The sequence below is a fragment of the Corvus brachyrhynchos genome, unplaced genomic scaffold, assembly GCF_000691975.1.
Source record: "Corvus brachyrhynchos isolate BGI_N302 unplaced genomic scaffold, ASM69197v1 scaffold69, whole genome shotgun sequence".
Taxonomy (NCBI): Eukaryota; Metazoa; Chordata; class Aves; order Passeriformes; family Corvidae; genus Corvus; species Corvus brachyrhynchos.
Window position 1 is genome coordinate 2,075,063 of NW_008240228.1, and position 20,499 is coordinate 2,095,561.

Sequence of the window (20,499 nt, forward strand, 5' to 3'; positions counted from 1 at the left end):
AGTTGGTTTGCAGGTGGATGGCTTGTCCAGCTTTCATCCTGTACAGTATGTAACAACCAGAGTCAGGTTTTTCTCATCTTTTTTCCCTCTTTGAATTTTCATGGATGGTATTTGCCAAGGTTGATTCATAGAACGAAGTCATGGTGCGTCCACCCGTCAGCGTCTCTGCTGAAGCAGCCAAGCCTTCCCTGGGTGCATTCCCATCCCTCATCAGGCTCCACACAAATGTGCACCATTTTACTGCTTGGCTTATTAGTTCTAAAATCTCCAGATTCTTTACCTCATTCTGGCAGTGAAAAGCTGGGAGGAGGGCTTTTAACTGAACATATATTACAGAAACACTACATTCAAGCCTCCTTTATAATGGAATGGAGAACTGACCCTAAATTTTTCAGAGCTGTAATGAATAAAAGGTTCGTTGCATGACTCAATGTCTCGCGTGTGGGGGGGGGGGGGGGTGCTTTATCTTTATTACACATCTTATAATCTTTTTAAGTTTAGAGCATACACTCTACACCAGGATCTAATCTGCCTTGCTTTCTTTGCTTAACTTTTTTATACTGAGACGAATAGTATGTGTGCATAATTCTCTTATTTTTTAATTAACATTTTCGTTGCTACTAGAGCAGCTGGGCAAACTGATCATTCGCATTCTTCTAAAAACCGTTCCTTTAATAATATTTCTGTTTAATAGTATGATCTCAGACTAGAGTTTATTGCTGCTTTTTTTTTCCTTTCCTTTACAAGATTTCTTTTAAACCTGCTATTTTAAGTACATGTAAATAGTTGTTCTTCATCTCAGTTTGATACTTGCTAATCCTGAGTGAGTAAGAACCATACACTTGGTTCAGATTTGTCAGTGCACAGAAGTATTAACAAATATACCTCTTCCCATTCAGCATCCTATACTGGTTTCCAGTTTACTCTAAAAGGTTTAACACCAGGTAATTGAAAGCTTCGAAGGCCAAAAAGGCCAGCCATAATTATTAGCAGGTACTCAGGAGACTACAAGGAATTATGAGTTAATGTCTTTCATGTGTCTGGAATTGTGGAGAGGATTCCCTGTGTTAAGATGAAGCTGGGCCCTTATTAAAGAAGTCTCACAAATTGATGAGGTGTCTTAGGTTTCACAGTTGCATTCAAACCACGTGCTCCCTAAGCTGCATACGACTGACCTCTTGCCTCTTCTGTCCTATCTGCCATCCTTCAATTTGTAGGCAGGTTCCCACACAGTGTGTATTATCCAATATCCTTGCTGCCTGCTCGGCTGGAATCCACACAGGCTCCTAGCTGGGATTCCTTTCCAGACGCCAGGTTTTAAGACATGAAAGGATAAGGTGAAAGGCTCGATGCCTGTTCTGAGCTGGCCACACCATTCCTGCCAGAACCACTGCACAGGCTCTGCAAATGTACTTTTGACACATCTCTCTGTGGATTCTGATGGAGCCATTGATGGATCTGGCCTACTTGTAAGCTGCACTCACAGGAAGAACCAGCCTAGAAGTGGTCAAATGTAAGATAACCAATGGCTGATGCAAGCTGCTTCCCATATCTACTCACCGTTTCCTTCATAAGACTGGAAACTGGAAAGCAGCTATTTTGGGTGTTTCAGAGGCCCTCATCAGATTAAAGATGTCATTGCACAAGGTACTGTACAGAACCATATAAAAATATGGTCCTTATTCAGTCTAAATTACTTTTGGGTGTTAGGATAACTTTAATTTAAGAAAGAACAACATTGCACAAGGTACCTAGAAGCATGGTCATGGATCTGCACTCGCTTCCACGTGATTTTTTGGCAAAACTGAGTTTGGAAGTAGCATTCAGCTGATCAGTCTGTGCTGACTAAACTGCTACCCTTCCTAGTCAGTAGGAAAAATTATGCAGCTGTTTTAAGGGCAGCTGCATAAATTCAGCTAAATCACAGAAAAGGCTTTATATTCATTATAATATGGCCTGGGGCAAAATAAAGCTGAAGTTATTAAACTGTAACTAAAAGCTGGCCACAGTAAAATATATTGAAGTCAAGATTAAAGCACATACAGAGTATGAACTCCTAGTGCGGAGGGTGGAGGTTAAGAGAGGAAAAAGCCTAATTCCTTGGTGAAAAACCAAATTTCCTGAAATCTCTTTTCCTGCATCCAAAGTGGATTCTGGGAATTGAAAACTGATATTGAATGTCTGCATCATGCAAAAGAAAAAAGTATCAATCCAGTAATTTTCACTTATAAAAACAATAATAAGAGCATGTTCTTTCCACAGTGACCTGGATAACTTTTTTAAGAGCTTCAGACAGCATCCTATGTCAAACAGTAGTTTTTGCATGGCAGGGTTGAACTGCTTTGAAAATGCAACAGTTGGTGAGGATAAACCTTTATCTTCATTTACCCATTGTTACTTGTACTTTTGTAGCCTTCTGGTAGCAAGAGGTCACATTTCCATGAAGATAAATTCCTTATTAGACCCAACTGTGGTCTGAGGTCATTGCATATCTGTGCCAGGACAGACTTAGAAGTGATGGTGAATAGGAAGTTTTTGTGTTGTATTGTCCTGGCTTATGGCAGCTGGAGCCAGACAGCGTTAGGACCAATATCAGCACGGGCTAAAGCAGGCATATCTTTCTATTTGCTCATCACACAACAATGAGTAAATAAACACTGTCCTCCATCCAGACTGAGCTGTCAGCCCAATTAGGCAGGAGAATGTCCCAATGCCCCATGTTTCCTATACCTTCACCTCCTTCGTACCGCTCGCACGCCCGGGGTGATTTCAGAGCGACGTGGCTGTATTTAAACACAGCCTCAGTGCTGGCAGGGGTCAGCTCTGCTGTGTCAACACTAATCCTTCCTGTCTGCTATCAGCTAGTTTGACGTTTGATGTGTGTCAAGTTTCTGTGGCCACTGGAAGCCAAATATCACAGCTCTGAGATAACACTTTGCCCCGCTTTCCTCCAATCTCTGAATAACTTTGCCTTTTCTCTCCTCAAACTGAGTCAAGGGGGTCACAAGTTACTAAGACAACCTTGCATTTGCCTGAGAAATTACACTAGAATACCATTTCCTATCCTTCAGTTGCAGTCACAAAACAATTAAACAGAATGTCCTCGAGTACAAGAATTTTAAGCCTGAAATTTTGAACATCTCATTGAAATGAGCCCTTTCCTTTTCCAGTAGGATAAATGGAGCAGGTCTAACACTGAGTTTTACAAACTTCTTAAAATTTGACACAAAAAAAGCCAGCCACCCAAAGTACAGAATACCTCAATGCTCACATCAGACTTGTTCCAAACGAAGCCAAAGGCTTCTCTCACCCCCTCCAACTCCACAAAACAGTTTATTATGACTCTGTGATAAGGATCAGTATCTACTGAGAGATAAGGCAGGACCACCACCAAACTGGGCCTTCAAAGCGGGCTGAACTGCATTATACCCCAGTGTGAAAGGATATGGCTGTCATGAAGGTGCCAGCTCTTGTCAGAAGGCTGTTCCTCCTATTTTTGCACCAGAGGAGCCTGTCCCAGGAGCCCCACGAGCCACGGGCTGCTAATTGTGGGCTGAACAATGCACGGAGCGTGTGGTGCCCAGCTCTGGCAGGCCTGGTGATCTGCTGTGACACCTACACGGGCTCAAACACAGACTGACACACCTGGAGGGTTCTGACCTGCAGCATCTCCACATAACAGAGTGTTCAAATCAAGGCAATTTCTCATGCTTAGGAGCATTTTATTCTTCAGGTGCACAGACACAAGTAAATATGGGAGAACTTGCCTAAAAAACAGCATCCAAACACATTTTCTGACTTGGCAGCACGTGGTCTGTACAGATTTGAGTCTGTGTGAAAAAGAGGAGCAGTAACACCTCTGAAAATTAATTTCCTCACAAAAAAAGAAAGAGGTGAGGTAGAATATATACTCATCCAGATCCTGATAGAATATATCTAGACCAGCTAACCAGTCACCTAAACCGGGAGAACTGTGCACAGTACAATAATCCTCTCCACAATCAGAATTTTCCCCTCAAGGAAATGACTTAACAAAATTCCATATTGGTGTTAAAAAGTAAAAATTCTCTCACTTGTGTTATCAAAGTCACTGAATTTGAAAGTGTTTTTAGTGTCAGCTCCAGATATGAGCAAAAATAACACTACAAAAATATATGTGCATGCATATGTGATATAGTCATTATGGATGTAATTATATACTTTACATACAATTTAAATTTAAATATATTTCAGCAGGGATTCGGGATTTTCTTTGGCAAACAGTGTATTGGAGCCAACAGTAAATATTCAGGCTCTTTGTAGAATGGTCTGTCTTTGCAACACACATTAATTACCCTCTATTCTAAATGTTTTGGCTCTTTCAAATTTAAGGGATAAATTATGAAATAAGAGTTCCTCCTTTACACCAGAGTTACTAAATCCCTCCAGCCTTTCACACTCACCAAACCACATAAGATGTCTGTGGCTGAGGCACACTAGGAAAGAAATGCACCCTCTCCATCTTTAATGACAAAACCTGACCTTGATCTCATTTGAGTCTCTGGGAAGGATTAAGCTTGGGACAGAGAAATCCAAAAGGCAAACATTTCTTTTAAATTCACAACTGGTAGCAAAAATATAAATAGACACTCAGAAAAAAACCAAAAAGGACAAAAAAGGCTAGAGTTAATTAAAAAAAAAAAAAAAAAAAAGAAGAAAATGCTGAAGTTTAACATAAACATTGGATAAAAAGTAGATATTTAAAGCTACAACAGAAGTTTAAAACCGTGCAGCAGCAACCCTTATCACTCTTCTCAGTGAGAGGTAATTTCATTGCTGAGTCACCAGCAGCAGTGGGTAAGATTATACTAATTCCCAGATGTATTTCCATTTGCCTGGCTGTGTTCTTGCACTTACCATTCTCAGCTTTCTAAAGCCACAGGGAGAGTGCTCAGATGAGAGGTTAATTTTAGTCATCATATCTTTATCATAGGTGAGCCACATAAAAACCAATGTATTGGAGTTTAGGTCTTCTAAACCAATAGTTTATAAATTTTACTTTATAATCCAGACAGTAAACATATCTCCATTCCTATCGAAGATTCTGCAAGGTCTTATTTGAGGGCAGGTGAGAGTCTTGATCTTACAGGAGTGGCTGTAAAGAGAAAGAACCAGAGCGAGCTTCAAGCCTGTCACAGATCCTTTATATATCAGAGGAAATAATCTGTGTCGCATAAGGAACAGCAACATGCTTCTCTCATCTTGAGAGCAAGAAGGGAAAGGAGGCTCTTAAGCAGGAGTTCTCCTGTTCTCAATATTATTTCATGAAGCACAACTCTTTACAAAGTATATAGATGCTGGGATATTTCACACAAGTCACTGCTCTGCTGATACTGAACATAAACTTTTGGGTACACTATGAATCAGATAATTTTAAGGCATAAGCTTTCATTGAAGATATTTTGTCTACTTGATCTTCAGGTGATGTCCTTCATTACAGCTGTTAACACCTAACAGGGAGCACAATATGATCAGCGTGGCCTTGTCCCTAGTGCTGAGTGGTTTACAAACAAGGCTCCTCGGCTCTTTTACAAGCAATTCAGGATTTCTTGGGGTTTTCCGGCTGCTTTAAGATCACTGGTTTGACTAAGTCACAACACGGCCTACCCAGCCTCTTTTCCCAGACAGGAACTGGAACACATGGCTTGTGGTTGCGGTAAATTAATAAGGGGGTGAAAAAAAGAAATAAACGGAAGGGACTTTTCCCATGTGTTTTACAACAGTGCAAATCTGTCCCGCATCCAGTTCATCTGCAGCATACCATTCTCCTGCCAGCCATTCCTGCGCTCACTTGCTGTATGATATAACTCCAGTCTCCCCCCACCACAAGCTTTGTTTTTAATGGGTTCTCTGGATTTCGAAAGGCCAGATACTGATGATGTAAACTGGTGTCAATCCACTCTGGATTTTGAAACCAGATCCAGATTTGCTTCTAAAATATGTATTTAAATGGATGAGGAATTCCCTGCTTGTAATGTATACAGCCTTAAGCCATAATTATTGTCTCTACTTGCATAAGAACGTTTACATAGCTATGCAACAAGAACGCTCAGAAAGAAGTATCTCTGCAGACCGAATTTCACTTTGCATAAGTGTATTGCAAATTAGGCCCAGAGATAATAGAGCATTATAAATTATTCAAATGCAGTATTCTTCAAAGGTGAAAAATTCCCACTAAAATGCAGGATTTCCTGAAATGTTTTACAAGAAAAAAAGTCTGTGTTGTATTTTTAAACTACATCCTCCTCACTACCATTCATGTGTCAGTGCAATAACCATTAGAAGGTTTTTATGTGGTGTGGGTGTGAGTTTCTTCATAATTATCAGCAGAGTATCTCTGGAAAGCCCTTTCCCTTCATTTCCACAGGTCTGAGGAGTGTGACAGAACTGACAAATCTTGGAAACATGCTGTGAAGAAGCACAGCCGCTCAGCCTCTCTTCATTCTTTGGCAAAGCTTGGGTCAGCCTGTGGTTTTACGTAGTCCGAGAAACCATTTAAGCATCATCCAAAATTACAGTGATCAAGAGTTGCATTTCAGCAGAGGAGACCCAAAAGTCTGTATAACTAATTTTCCCACAGTCCACAAACCCAAAACTTCAATCCTAGTGTATTCTTACCCTCTGCTTTTATACAGCTGATCAACGTTTGTAACCAGCTGATCTGTTGTCTGTCAAAGGATGGGGAACTAACTCTTCCTCAGTGTGATGTTAAGTAGGTGAAACAAACCACCAGCTGCCTAAAGCTCCCCAGAACACGTTGGGGAAGTCATTTAACTTGTAAATAAAGAGCCTGGCTATGGCCCTTTACAACCACTCTTGGATGCCCAAGTCTGCATGTTCTCAGAAATCTCCTCTAGGCAAAGTATGAGATCAGGCTCTGGGCCTCAATCCAAAAGTTCACGGAAACCCATGGAAATAATTCCACTTGTTCACTGTAGTTAGCATGGGAAACCAAATTGCTCTGAATGCACCTGAAGTATATCCACAGTCAAGTACTTAATCTCCACATGCAGAACTTAAACCCTTAGGTGTCTGCTTATTCATATTCTGTGCATTTACCGTAACATCACAAGATCCACTCCTCATCCAAGACATGACTTAAAGCAGATGATAATTGTTGGCAGTAAAAACAAGTATTATGGTCATGCCCAAAATTCATGTCTGTTATGCCAAGCATTACATATAATTAATTTGTGATGTGTAATTTGTCCCATAGACTTTATCATGTCTCCTCCTCAGTGGAGGAGTGTAGCCCTTCAGTGCTACACCACAGCTGAAAACAGGATTTGTTGACAGGTTTATAATGCACAAAGCCTGGCCCAAATCTAGACCAGCCATATACTATAGAGACTGCACTCAGACTTCACCAATTATCAGAAAATGATGTTTAATAGACCACAAATGTAATTTGAAGGGAAAATAATGAAATAACTTGGGTTTGATAAGCTGAAACGTATGCAATTATTGCATGACTTCAAATGGGCTCCACCGGCTTCTCACATACCACACCAATGTACACTTACTATGGCCACCAAGGAAAAACAAGGTACAAAAATAGCTAAAAGTAATGAAAACAAAATTCTGATGATATAAATATGGAGGCTTCTAAAACTACTCCATGATATCTAATTTATTCCTGGGATCTAAAGGTTGGACAGTTGTCTATGCCAGTAGGTGTGACCATCTTAGCAAGGCTCCAAAAGGAATCAAATCTCTCTTGATTGGAAGTACCTGGGTTTATCTCAATCCAGAAGGCTAACATGAGATCTGGAATGCTAACATGACATTTTGTAATGACTATTGGACCTCATGTCTTGTAGTTTAAGCCAGACAACAGCTGAAGCAGAACAAAAAAGGTCTGAGAATATCTGAAGCCTAAATTCTGTAAATAGAACCAAAAATAATCAGGCAAATTGGCTCTCCCTACCCGTACACATGCTGCCTTTCTTTTGTGAAATATATGATTAGCCTGCACAACTAGAGGTGTAAGAACAGAATTTAAAAAGTAATAAAACAGGCAAAAAATGGGGATGTCTCCTTTAAGAAACGACAATTTTTTTGTCTCAACATTAGAATTTATTCTGCAATTGGCACATGCATTTATCATATCCTTTTTTAATTTTATCCTTTTCATTGTAGCAGGAGATATAAGCCAGATCAAGAAGATACCTATGCAGTGAGGTAAAATGTGATCTAAGAAAATTATCCTACATTTCAAATTGAAATATTTTAAAAACTGTTATTGAAAGGCTGTTCCTGACCTTTTCCTTTTGCCCTCCCAAATTTCAGCTACAGGCTGCAATAAAAACAGAAAATGTGCTAAGGAATTATGAATCTTCCATACAGGCACAAATTAAGGTACTTACAGGTACATGGACACCTTCAGATGCCTCATGAATGAGGTGGTTAAATTGCTACTGGCTCCAAATGCACTGATTTATGGTAATGGGAAACTATACAATATGCTCTTGAAATGCAGTTTGAAATGATTGATAAAGCTTTAGTCTGACTGAACACATACAGTAGACAGATTAAGTGTCTGGCTTATCTGTCTGGTCCTGGGTGTTCATCAGTCAACCTCACTAACAAGCTGAAAGTCAGGATTGTGGTCAGCAAGTTCATATCCATCTGAAAATACGGAGTCTACAGCGAGCTCTGTCACACAACGGCAGCACACTGAACCTGTTTAATGCTTGCTTACCCCTGCTAATGCTCCAGGAAAAGAAAGAACTGCAGACTTGAGAAACAAGTTCACCCCTTGCATTTACTTTCCCCCTTCATTACTTTTTAACATCACTTTGAGTAACAACTGCTGAAACCCATTAACAAACTCATTTTATGGTGCCAGAAATCTCAATAGCTCATAAAATTGTATTATGAACCACGTTAAATTTTGCTCGAGTCAAACGTGATTTAATAGCTTTTAATCCAAACACTGGATTTCTGTGTGAGGAGTGGCCTTCCAGCCTGGTACACAAAACAGCTTCAAAGTAAAGGCCCAGCTCATAAAGGTGAAGTGGGGTAAGAAATGTGTGGTGTAGAGGATGTAAGTCCAAACTCCCAGTGATGTAAAGCAGCATCATGCCATGGCCCTCATGAAATCCTAGCTGCCAGAGCTAAGATGTTGAGGGGAATATCTCTAGAATCAGTTGCTTCACCAAAAACTCGAATTTCACTGATTTAAAAGATGTGACTATCAATATTTTCATGGGCCAAACAAGGTATTTAAGCTGGATTTCAAGCTAAAATGTAAAGAATGTTCTATGGAACACAGGAAAAATTCAGCACAAGCTGAGCCTTTTCTGAAAGATCAGCTTCCTCCTCTCCCACCATTCACCACTTTGGGGGGGATTTAAAAAAAAAAAGGATCAATGAACTCCAAACCCCTTTGCTGTTAATCCATGCTGAGCTTCAAACAAGCCTGTGGAAGGACAAGACCTGAAAAGGTATTCGCAATAAAAGAGGCAATGGACACAAAAGTATATGCTGCTAATTAAAAATGTAAAATTATATCACAATGACTTTAAATGAGAATGATCTCAGTCTAATCACATAATACTTTCTTTTGTGCTCTAGGTCACGCCGTCACTCAGATGCAGCATTCAGGAAGCACATTTCATTAGACTAAATAAAGCTTCAATCATGTGTAAAATTTCCAACTTGAATAGGCAGCCATCATATCATTCATCAGTCTAGATGTATTTAATGGGTGTAATTTCTTCCTCATATTTCTGTGTTGTTTCATTTCCATTATAGAAATCTTTCAAGGTTGCTCCTTTTGCTCTTCTCAGGATAAATAATACTTTTTTTAAGTTGTATCCCAAAAATACATCCCTTTTTGTTTGTCAAAAAAATTGGGTGATGGAGATTAATTTAAACCAAGACAGAGAGAAACAACAAACCTAAATCATAACACACACCTTCCCTGCCAGGAGTCAGATGGTATTACCCGTACTTGCATGTCTTGCAATAAATAATTATGCTTAATCAAAAACAAATTGAGCAGTCTTGTTCAAACATAGCAGCCCCCTGTGGATGCTGACACTCTTGCTACAGATGGATGCAAAGGGATTATGTTTAACACATGACTTTAAAGCAAAACACAAGAGCCCATCTCCATCCCTTGCTTCATCCTTCCCCCTTTTTCACCCTGACATGCATGCATAGACAAAATAAAATAAAAGAAAATAAAACCTTCTGCCTTTCAAATTTCAAATGGAAAGGGTGAATTAACAATTCAGGGAAGATTTGCAAACTCATCAGGAAGAAACCATAGCAAAGAAGTGTATCTTTCCAGCACCAAATGTTAGTCTTATAGCTTAATCTGGAAAAGAAAATATTTTCTCCTAGACACTTAATCTGGATGCACAGCTGCCTTGCTTATGAGAGGCAAAATTATGACAGTTCTGGGCTCCATACATAGCCAAGGTTTCTGCACCAGCAATATAACTTTGTAGTTTTCTATCTGGTCTACTTCCCACCACCACCACACTTCTAAATTTTTTTTTCCACTGTTTATTCCTTTCTATGCCTCCACAGAAGACAGAAAGGCAAAATATCACATTGGGATTGGACTAGATAGCCAGGTTAAGCCTCTCCTCCTCTTCCCAGCACAAACCTTTCCCGGTTCTTCTCCTTTGCTCTGCACTCCTCTTTATGTGCATTTCAACCATCTGTTGCTTCCCCCGTGACCCAGCCCCAAACCTGCAATGGGATCTGTTCTGCTGCATGGGGCTCTGCACAAACAACGATTTCCATTTCAGAATCCCCACTCTAACTGGGTCCCAAAGCCTTGCAGGCTCATCCTTATTAGCAGCACAACCAAGCTGCTGGATGAAAACACAAAAAGCTTTACATGTACCTTTTCTGATACGTGAATATGCTTCAGAATCCCAGGCGCAGCAAAGAGGATGGAAGATTTATCCATCAGGCTGTTGCAGCTCCAACCACAGGATTTTCCCAGGCAGTGATTTGAAGTCCATGGAGTGGAGTCCTGAAAAAAATCAAGCAGTAAAAATACAGAGTTAGTAATATTCCTTTTTGATCACAACTTTCAATGAAGACTAGTTATTTTGGATGTCATGATTATTTTTGAGGGTTGAGACAACATGGGAGGAGAGTGGCTGGCAGAGACATAGAAGACAGCCTCAAGAGGCCTTGTTTCTCTCCTCATGGTTGAGACAGAAAGCTGACAGGTTCAGTTTTGAAAAGAAAAAAACCACAAAGCCAAGGCTGTTACCTGGTTGCAACAAAATCCAGAAGAAGTTCCACTACAAATGCTGATGACCCGAATGAGAATAAAAAGCGCAGTGGAAAGCCCTAAGGAGCACCATTCTGGCCAGGGTAGTTGGGTACAGTTCAGATCATTTCTGATAACACATCTACTCATCAGTTTGATACACGACCTAACTTTCATTCAAGCCAGTGGTAAAATTCCGCTGGCAGATGCTGAATTGGAGAACTTTGTCCAACACCCAGAAGGAAAGAGAAAAGCCAGAATCCTTCTCCAAGGACCATGGGGAGACTGGAACCACTTTTCAGCTCTGCCAGAAGTTTCCCACGTGACCGCCTGCCAATTTTTAATTTTGTCTGACCAAGAAGCTCAAATATATTTTTAAAAGCTAATGAACTTTATAAGCCAGTGCCTCTGTGGCATAATTCCCATTAAAAAGGAAAATTTAAAAAAACCAACAGTGCCTGGGAATGTTTTTAGTGCAAGAATTTTTAAATGGTCAACTTTTTCCCTCTTCTGTGGCAAAGTGAGAATAGGTATAAAACTTTCCTCATCCATAATATGTGGCACAGGATTGATTTTCAATTAATCCACTTCATACTGTATTTCTTTGATCAGAGTTCTTAATGTGAAAAGAAATCTCTACATTTCATTGGAGACATCCTTATACCGTCGTGGATAAAGAAGAGATGGAAACCTGCCCAGCAAAGGGAAGCCTGCATCTCCTAAATCCACGATAGGGTCACTTTTCAGCTTCATATGTGTGATTGGAGCATTTAAAACACAGATCAGCTCAGCTCAGCTGCAGCCTGACAGGTGCACAGGATTCCATAGTGTTGCAGCATCTTTAATCTTGGAATGTTAAGAGTCCAGATCATCACACACTTTGAAGCATGGACTTTTTCCCTGTGTTACCATCGTCTTTAGTGTCCATGAAGGCATCCAAAAACTCTCAATCAGATTCCACCCTGTAATTAAGCCGTAGCAGAGGATTTTGGAGTCGAGACTGGGACATGATCTTGGTATTACATGGACATTCCAGAAGGGGATGCACAGGGGTAGAGAATTTCCCTCTCAAGACTTGCTCAAAAAGAGCTGCCTTCCTCCCAAACTCAACATGTATTCATATTTCAATTCCTATCAGCATTTTTTTTTTTTTTTTAGCATTTACAGGCTCCACTCATATCTGAGATCCTGCTGCCCTTGGACAACCACAAACAGTTAGGAACTGAATTTAGAGCTACAGCTTTCCAACTTGGGCCTGTCAGAGAGATCCTAAAGTCTTTTCAGGTCAATGTCTGCAGAGCACACAGCCATTTCCCAAAGGCCAGCAAGAACACTGTCATCTGCTTCAGCAGGCACAAGATCAAAATCCAGCCATGACCATGGATGTATTTCCCAAAAATGTTCTACCCGATAAAAATATTTGCACTCTCTAAGGGAAGTCACAAATGAGAAAGTTACAGAAGAGTTCATAAACACAGTCCCAACAAAAAAGAGCTCTGCCTCAGACCCAGCTTCAAATTCCCAGCTCATCTGTTTCTCTCATTATGCCTGGCAGATACAGAACAGTTTTGCTTGTCATGAGCTGAAAGGGTTAATGCAAAGCTGGAAGTTATTTACAGTTAATAGCAGTGGAAAAATTGCAGAGCAGCTTGGTCCAGCATCTAATCACAAAAATAGTTTCTTGTAAAGAGACTTGAGGGCAGAGACTCTGCAAGTTCTTCACATATTTTATGCTTTTTCTTCAAGAAATGCCAGTAAACCCAGTATTCTGGGATCAACTTTTCCATAGCTTTCTGGTGACCTTGACAAAAAGGAAGTCAATAACTGGCAGTTATAAGAAGGAAAAAAAAAAGTTGGCCCAACCTGTCCTCATTTCACCAACTGTGGTATTCCCAGTTTTTTGACTAGCATATTTAGTCAGAAATAATTTGGGGTTATTTTAAGCATGCAAAGACACTGGAGAGAGTAGTAGTGTACAGTTAGATTAACTTTATTGCTTTGAAATCCTGATGGTCATCTTCAAAACCAAATGTCAAGAAATCATACAGAGCATAATAAGCTATACCATAAGCTAGGTCCTTTGGCTTTGATATACAAGAAAATCTCCCAAAATTCAAGTCAGCAGTTGCAGTAAAAGTTTCGTTGAACCATTGATGCAGCTTTTAAGCATTTGAGAAGCTCTTGATTCAAAAAAAAAAAAAAAAAGCTTCACCTTCACTGAAAGACAACACTAAAAACCAGGTGGCCTTAAGAACCTGGCTTAGAACGACATTTCTGCAGTGCCTAAAGCTTCAGCTGCAGCATTCGTTTAAAAGGCTCTGAGTATGCTCAGCAGAATCAATTCAGAGCATGCTGTTATTTCAGTGCATATTTCAGTGCATATTAGATCCAGCATTAAATCAAATCTTTTGAGGTATTTATATGTCTATTTCCATAGAAATCAAGGATTTGGGCTTTTATGTTTTACAGCAGACCAGAGTAAGACAGAAGAGGAAAAGCCTAACTCAAAGACCTAGTTTCTAGAAGTACTGTTATCTGGCAGCCAATACCGCTGCTGGAGATCCCTGACCTTTATTTCTGTCAGATTAAAATATTCAGAGCTTGAACCAGAGGGCAGCAAACTAAGCAAAGGGCTGTCATCCCTCACCTGGGATGAGTGCTCCTGCTGCTGCTGCTGCAGCATTCCTGGACAGTGAGAGAAACAGAAAATTCTCTGACCTGACAGCAGCAGATAGAGTTCTACCAGTGAGAATATCAGATTCAAGTAATAACTCAAAGCATTTCTTCTGTTGAAATCTGTGTCTCTCAGTGCATATTTGCACAGTGCCTTTGTTTTGTCTGAGACCTTTGACTGCAATGATCATCATGATGAGGTGGCAGAGCAAGGGGGAACGGCTTTAAACTGACAGAGGGCAGGGTTAGATTAGGTACTAGGAAAAATTCTCTACTGTGAGGGTGATGAAACACTGGAACAGCCCAGAGAAGCTGTGGATGGAAGTGGAACACTGCCCCATCCCTGGACATGTTCCAGTCAGACTGGATGAAGTTTTCAGTCTGGTGGAAGGTGCCCCTGCCCATGGCAGGGTGGTTGGAACTATGTGGTGTTTAAGGTCCCTTCCAACCCAAACCACTCCTCAATAAGTCATTGGCAAAATACAGTTCAGGCCCAAAGAGCAGAGCAGTTTCCTGACGTGGAGACAAGATGGCCACAACCGCTCGTACCCAGTGGCTGACAGAAATGCTGTGGAGCTGCCACATTTTGACAGTTCCAAAACATCCATGTAATTAACAAATGATAGGGTTTTCTGCCTCCCCCCTTCTTCTGATTGTTTTCATTTCCCTTGTTATCAAACAGTTTGGAGGAAGTTAGTTTATGAAAGTGAACTAGGGTAGGCCCTTCTCTGGAAAATTCCCACTGGTCTAACTTCAAGGCTAATAAAAATGCTTTATTGTTTCTTCTGCTGATCCTCCTAACTGGTCAGCAACCCCCCAGGGCACAGTTAGTGCAACAAATTCAGCTTGGAGTGCCTGGTGTCTCATGCACAGCCCCAGTTAGGAATGAGTTTCCTGTTGCAAAAGAATGCTCCTGTCAAAGAGCTGCTGCCTTTTTTTAAAATTTTTAATTTCTCACCTTGTCCGTGTTTAGAGAGAGCTCACAAAGATGATGCTTATTTTTCCACTGCACAATTTTTGCCAAGTGTCCAAAATAAGAATTCTATGGTATATTGAAAAAAAATAGACAGCTGGTTCCCCACCACCACTTCTTACCTCTGCCTGCACTCAAAGTATCACCTCCTAAATTTTTCCTGCATGGTTCAGAGGGAGATGTAAACTTGTCTGTAATCTACCTATTCGAGATGGATTTATTACACCAAAAAATGCTTTAAAAAGCAGCAAAAGGAGACTGAAGGCCAAAAGAGTAAAAATATATATAATTCAATATATTTGGGCTTTTATCACCTTCAGCTATTTTACAAGAATCAGAAGAATATGGATTTAATATCTGCTATTAGTGCAAAAATTAAGAGTGAGGGCTGATGTAGGTACCGAAGCACAAGCAAACAGAGCCCTGTTACACCCTTATAAAGCAGCCTTCCCTCAGATGAGGGAAAGGGCACAGAATAAAGTTCTCCCTCTTCTGAAACCAGCAGTTTCCTATGCCACAGGTAGCTTTTCTAACCTCCCTCTGAATTCAGGTAGAGTAGAGAAAATCTGAGATGGATTCTCTGAGTTCAGCGGGTGAGTTTCCACTAACTTCAGAGGGGTTTGGAACACACTCAATATAAATAAGGATGGCAGAATGGCAGAAAAAAGCAAAGGTACTATTTAAAGCTATGAAAAAATCCATTGTGGTTCAATACATCTGAAAAAAATTCAAACCCATGCTTCTGAAACAGGCTAAAAGAAATTTTGCTCTTACCTCTACTCTTACCTAGAATGTTTTTTGTATTTCTCAAAATTCTATATGGTCTACTAAAACTTCAGAAATGTGGGAAAAAGAAGTAATAACAGTCTTTCTTCTTTCAGGATTATCAACATAATCCTGGTCTGACTGAAGCTTTATATGGATTTCTATAAAACCAGAATTTCAACCCCTGAGAAGAAACTGCAACCCCCATTTACAAGCAAAAATCTGTCAAAAAAAAAACTGGCACAAAAACATAACTAAACAAAGTACACAAGGGATTTCAAATGAGATTAGAAGCATTGTTTTGACCCTGTGGCTTTCAGAGGGGTGTGAGAAAAACACAGCAAAGAGCACAAGAGGCCTTTGCAAACTGGGCAGCCGAGACAGACAGTTTAAAGGAATTGGAAAAGAAAGTCTAAACGGAAATGGAGTGAAAGGAAAATACAACTCCATCTAGGGTGAAAGGAATGAAGACCAATAATCATTGGGATTCAGTTTTGTTTCTGTGGTAGGTGCTCTAAAATCTGTGTTGGAGGAGCAGACAGAAAGGTCAGGGAAGTCAGAATTATTATATGAGAAAGGAAGTAAGGAACAATGGGCTCAGAGAAGTCATGACAACTGAAGGATTGGTGGTCTTCACTGGGAAAGAATGGGCAGCCTTTATTGGTGGGCTCTTTCTATAGCGATGAATTACTGCGTGCAATATCTGCACAGACCAGAAGGGCACTGGTGACAGACTTGCTGAGTTATTTGCTGTGGATAAACTATCTAAGTATTCTTTCCTGGTTTGATTTTGAGCAGGTCTAACTGCTGCTGCAGTACCTCACAAAGCCCAGCCCAAGAAAGCACACACATATGGTTCTTAGCATAGGAGGCCTCCTCAGCCCCAGACGGACTACAGATGTCCTTCAGCTGAGCAGAAGGCTGTCATTCACACAGAACAAGATCCACTCCACTAAACACACGAGCAAAGTCACATGAAAGTGACCCAGAGCAGCAGAGTTTCACAAGCAACACTTAGATGTCTTCTGTCATTTTTTCTGCAGCTCTGGCTACTGCTCCTTGACTTTGTTTCCCTTCACACACCATCCTTTTTCTACTCCCTTTACTAAAGTTTCAAGTTCTTTAGAGCAATGGGCCTGTAATTCACTACAAAGGACCTTGGTGAACATTAATTCATGTTTCCAAAATTACAAGCTATTACAGATTTGGGGTTTGTGACTGATCACTAAATACAGGCTCTGTTCTATTCAGGAATATTAAACAAACGAGGTGAGTAAAGAAGAGAGAATAGGTGTGGATTTTTTTTTTTTTGCTTGTAATAACTGAGTTATTCATGTGAAGATACTCCTCCAGGAGCAATGAGCAAAATCTGTGCCTGTTTTCACAAGGACAACTGAGGCAAGCAGGCAAAAAAGGCTGAAATATTTGCCAGGGAATTCAGAGGTTCCATTGCCATGAATGTCCTGCTACAAGTGAGGATCAAGGGAGTGGGATCAAATAATACTTGTTTACTCCAAGTTTAGCATGAGAGACCAGGTCACAGGTGGGAAAATGAGCTACGTTCAATCTTCTGTTCAAAACAAAGCTGTTCATTGCAGTGGTGAAAATAAAGCCCATGAGGACTGGCAGGTTTTTGTTAGAGGGGCATTTTGCCGGACAAAGCTGTGGGAATCTGTGGGTGTGTAGCATGCTGAGGTTTGAACTTGGGAACTGTGAATGCAGTCTTGACATCCAAGAGCAGCAATGAGCAGAAGGAGCCAGCGCCACAGACCACCTCATCTCTGAAAAGCCCGAGGCAGAGCCATCGCCCACAGTAATCCAACCCATCTGCATGCCACGAGATGCCAGCCTGCCTTATGTGCAGACATATGAGCATCTGTCCCATCGTCCACATGGACCTGTTCTGTGTCTTTCTGTACCTCCTGCAGCTTTGAATACATGATTAGCCATATGACAAGTGCTTTCTTTCCCTCCCAGCACCCCCTCCTTTTCTTTTTTTTGGTCAGGAAATGCCAGCCCGTGTGAGGATCTCATAGAAAATGAATGGGAAATTTGCAAATTCCTGTAAACACCCACAAACTTTCTCATGATCTCTTGTCACTCTTCAATGGATGGTCCTTTACAACTCCAAGAAGCCTGGGCTGCTGAATACAGCAATCATATTGTGCCAGCCTCTGAAAAGTGGGGTTGTTTCACAAGGCTAATGCCCACACTACCTGGAGCTGGGCAAGCACACAATCACTGTAGTCTAACAGAGTAATTCTGTCTTTTTTTCTTTCTTTTTTCTTTTTTTTCTTTTTTTAAGCAACCAACACCACAAATACAGGTCTGTTGAGCATTGGCTTTCCCAGAGTACCGCCTGTAAAAGCACAGGCTGATCCAGGCTTACCAGTCCTTTACAGGGTGCTGCTGGAGGTTTTCTGGAGTGCTGAGCTTACACTTCTTAGCATCAAGTCTCCAGCAATTCCTAAAAATAACATCTCCAAGCCCGCTAATCCTTGGCACTGAAGGAGCCTAAACCCTATCACTGTGGAAGAGCACTGATACAGTTTCACTGACTCAAACATCGATCCCGCAGCTCCCAGTTGAGCCAAGTGGCCATTTGAGAAGGACACCACATCTTGACCGGAATACAGAAGAACAGATGAAACCACAGTGGGGAAGTCTAGCAGCAGATTTAATTTGCAAGTCCCCAGAAGTGCCACAGTTACTGGAGAATAGCATCTGGCAGGTTATCTTGTTCAAGGGAACCAGGTAAAGCCCAATGAAATCAATTCTTTTTGGGATGTACAAGCTCCCACAAACCCTCAGCCAGATGACCCCGAGTTGCCCTTACAGACTCATCAGCAATTCAGCAGCAGCCAGAACAAGGAGGAAATCGGGGCCTTATTAGAGACCAGCCAACGCAAAACAAACCAAAGACTTGGTTGCCACTGCCAAAAATCTGCTTTCACAAGTCAGGAATCCTGATCATGCAGCTGCCTCACTTGCCCCTCATTTGCCCACATCCGCTGAGTTTACAAATTAACCTATTAGAAGGCATGAATTTCTATTTTATTTGCCAGGGGGAAAGATGGTAACAAAAGGAGGCTGTGAGCGAATGAATATGCCAATGTTCCTTTTGATTTTACTGGCATGTCATTATATTGCAAAAATAGAACTTGATTTTTAAAATAAACAGAGCATAATATGGAGGTTTCTGTGTAAACAAAGGATTGTACATGTGGTGGTATGATACAAAATTTCATGATCAAGAAATTTCTCATTCAGTTTGTCCAATCAGCCAGAACAAACTTGCAGTCAGTAGACTTTAATTATAATTGCATCTAATTGATTCTTTTCCCTTCTTTTTTTAAATCTGTGGTATTGTGGTGCTGCATCAACAGCAGCTCTTGACACAAGGATGCACATTATGGACTCCAGGGTAGGAAACAGAAAGAATTGAATGAGTAACCATCTCATACCCACTACATTGGTTACTTGTTATTTATTTTCCTCCAGAAATGTTCAGAGAAAACAGCAAACCGAGCTCTGAACTTGGAGAGACAGCTCTCTCCTGCCTTTGAGGGGAGCCCCTGTCCATGCAGGGAACACATTGGGCCCCAGAGCCTACAAGGGGAGCTGAGTCATGAGTTCTTAAACTGCTGCTAACACTGAGAGTCAAGGAGTGTTGGCCACAGCCAGATACCCACATAATTCCCTTGGGAAAATCACCAGCAGAAAGAGAGGCACCTTCAGGCTTATATGACAGATAAATGGGGATTTTCAAAAATCTAATACAGAAAATGTGGGCACCAGTCATAAGTTCACATCCTTCTCTCAAGCAATTGCTGCATGACTTATTCTAGGCAGTACAAAGTCCCTGTGACAGTTCAAAATTGCATCCAGATTGCTTGACTCAGCCCTATTCTTCCCTTAGGCACACTGGCTAACGTGTCCAGCAATGGATAAACAAATTAGGATCCCAAACCACCTTTTCACAGGATTTTGGCATAACATAGCATTAAAACAATGCAATACAGGTTCTTAATTCACTTAGTCATTTTTGAAAATAAACAGAGGGTTAAGAAGGATCATGCTAAAAATACACTGCTGCTTTTTGCAAATATTTAAGGCTTGCTATCTGCATATGCTGTGTCAGTCTCTTGACCTCTGCATGTATGAAGACGACAGTCAGAATTCACACACCCTGCTGGTGTTTCTGTCTGGCCTTGCTAACTGGCCCTTAACCAGTTAATGCTGCCTTTTTTTAGGAGAGTTTTCTAAAAGCCCATGAAAAAAAATAGACACTGAGAATCAGATTTTGGCTTCATCAAATGGCACTTTGTAAAAAAAAAACCCCAAACCAAGACTCTCAACAAAGATGTCAGTGACTCAACAGCTCTCAGTAACCGCTGCAAAATAAACATTCGGCAGTAATTGCTACATAGGGGTTGAGCATCTGCTAAGAGGAACCATATTTTCATTGAACTATGATTCTAACAGAGTAATCTCTCCACAGCAGAAATATGGCTGAAGGGCAATACTCCAAACGTGGAGTGTGCTGATATTCAGCAGTCACCCCTCGCACACCAAACACACTGTTCTCCACTAGAGAAATCACAGAAGGGTTTTGCTTTGAAAGAAGATGTTTGACAATAAAAGATAGCATTTAAAGTCAGCAGCTTTCTGGTTACTTGTGTGGTATCATGTCCCACAAAGCAAATGGCTCTGAGGGTACCTTTATGTGTGGGGTATGACCCACAGCAGGGAGAGGCTGCCCCGTGCCAAACCAACACTGAAATTTAAAGTGCTGAAACCCCGTCTCAGC

The 20,499-nt window shown here is 40.9% G+C and overlaps 1 long non-coding RNA gene across 1 annotated transcript in view; it reads right to left on the reverse strand.

The window, feature by feature from the left end:
* Nucleotides 1-11,028, reverse strand: part of LOC108449388 — a 124,949-nt gene extending 113,921 nt beyond the window's left edge. Inside the window, exon 1 of the long non-coding RNA XR_001865573.1 lies at nt 10,901-11,028. This is a non-coding gene — a long non-coding RNA (uncharacterized LOC108449388). The remainder of the gene's footprint in view (nt 1-10,900) is intronic.
* Nucleotides 11,029-20,499: the final 9,471 nt, after the last annotated feature.